Below are 2,500 nucleotides of genomic sequence, written 5' to 3'. Positions count from 1 at the left end.
ATTTTTGTTAAAATGAGAATTGTGTGCTAAACTCTCCATCACACCAACGGATTATCCGATATAATTTTTATCTTCTTATTAGGCCGTACGACCGTATTGGCTATGTTTTGGGCATGACTGTATTTTGTGAATAAATCATGAATAGTTTTAGGAATTTTTTTGTACATCTAATGGGAATTTATAGAAGTAAAGTTAACGTAATTCATTTATCCTTTAAAATAATTACTACATGTAGCAAAACAAATAGTAGTAAAGATGATAATGCAATGAAAGAATGATACCATACTTTATCTTTAGCTTCAACATCGGCAATAACATACCCAGTTGCCATAATTTGTCAGCTTCATGAAATAATCTATCATCTAATGTTAAACTTAATTTTTGAGGAGGCCATGGCTTATTGCACAGTGAAAAACATGACCAAGACTTTATGAATAGCGGAACGATGCATAAATGTGGGTGGGGTATCTGTGCTAGCCTAGTAATACTACTGTAGCAGTAGTGCCGCAACAGTAGTATACATGAATTAAACGTTTAGGCCAACTGCTGGGATCCTTGAGGATCATTTAGCACTTCTTACAACTACTCAAGAAATGAGTTTTTACAGCCAGAAATAAAATTTTCTGATCCAACAATGCCCATGATAGCCTCCAGTGTTATCCTGAATTACATCGTGGCCAAAGTGGATGGAGCCTCATGAAGTCATCATTCTGACGATAAATATTGGTGTAGGTTTAAAGCCAAAATACGGTACCGGCTTTTTTTTTTTTTTTTTTTTTTTTTTTTTTTTTTTTTTTTTTTTTTTTTTTTTTTTAGTAAATAGGTAGGTAGATAGACAATAAATAAAAATTGCTTGACATTGGATATAGCAGTCATCAAATCAAGCTTGTCTACTACATTTTTGAAAATTACCAACTATTCCCTATACCTTGTCAATCTGATTGTGACTTATAATGTAGACTGTAATTTCTTAGGAAACTTGTTTTGGGAGTTACACTAATAATCGGAGTGTTTTTGTATTTACTAACATATTTTGTTGTTTTGTTCATTATGACAATTATCAGTGGAGAGGTTTCCGAGTTCATAAAGGTGTACTGCTTTGCTTTTATTTAAACTTTTGTGTCATTGTTGCCAGAGGTATAGCCTTCGTTACGTATAGCCAATCATCGATCGAGAAAGAGGGAAGAAATGCCGTCATAAGATATGTAACGAGTGCGTTCGAAACCTTTTCTCTGAATAAGTTGGCCCGTCTTCAAAAAACGTCACTTTTACATTATAAGTACATAATTTATTCAACCTACGTAATGCAGAATATAGTCAAAATTTATGTGTGGATATAATGTGCATTCTGAAGAAGCGTTATATTTATGAAATTCATAGATAAAAAATTATTGCGAAAAAACTGTGTTACAAAGGCCCTGAATCTCATAGTAGTTGTAAAAGCAATAAGATAAAAGCCCAAGGGCTCCACAAGGGCTCCAATAAGGAAAAATAGCCCAGTGAGAAAAAGAAATAAGGAAAAGAATAAATGATGAGAATAAATTAACAATAAATCATTCTAAAAACAGTGACAACGTCAACACAGATATGTCCTATATAAACTATTAACAACGTCAAAAACAGATATGTCATATATAAACTATAAAAAGACTCATGTCAGCCTGGTCAACATAAAAACATTTGCTCCAACTTTGAACTTTTGAAGTTCTACTGATTCAACTACCCGATTAGGAAGATCATTCCACAACTTGGTAACAGCTGGAATAAAACTTCTAGAATACTGTGTAGTATTGACCCTTTTGATGGAGAGGGCCTGTCTATTAGAATTAACTGCCTGCCTAGTATTACGAACAGGATAGAATAGTCCAGGGAGATCTGAATGTAATGGATGGTCAGAGTTATGAAAAATCTTATGCAACATGCATAATGAACTAATTGACCAACGGTACCAAAGATTAATATCTAAATCAGGAAAAGGAAACTTAATAAACCGTACGTTTCTGTCCAACAAATTAAGATGAGAATCAGCAGCTGAACACCAGACAGGAGAACAATTATCAAAACAAGGTAGAATGAAATAATTAAAACACTTCTTCAGAATAGATTGATCCCCGAAAATCTTGTAAGACTCTCAATAAGCCAATTTTTTGTGCAATTGAAGAAGACACAGACCTAATGTGATTTTCAAAAGTAAATTTGCTGTCGAGAATCACACCTACAATTTTAAAGGAGTCATACAAATTTAAAGAAACATTATTAATACTGTGATCCGGATGTTGAAGAGCCACCGTCCTTGACTTACTTACAATCATACTTTGAGTTTTATTAGGATTCAACTTCATACCCCATAATTTGAACCATGTACTAATTTTAGCTAAACCTCTATTAAGGGATTCACCAACCCCATATTTACATTGTTTTCTAAGCCAAACCACATGTCATGTGTATATAGTATGAAAAGTAATGGGCCAAGAACACTACCCTGTGGAACACCATGTTG

The sequence above is a fragment of the Palaemon carinicauda genome, chromosome 23 (assembly GCF_036898095.1).
Source record: "Palaemon carinicauda isolate YSFRI2023 chromosome 23, ASM3689809v2, whole genome shotgun sequence".
NCBI lineage: Eukaryota > Metazoa > Arthropoda > Malacostraca > Decapoda > Palaemonidae > Palaemon > Palaemon carinicauda.
Note: the sequence above shows the minus strand (reverse complement) of the source record.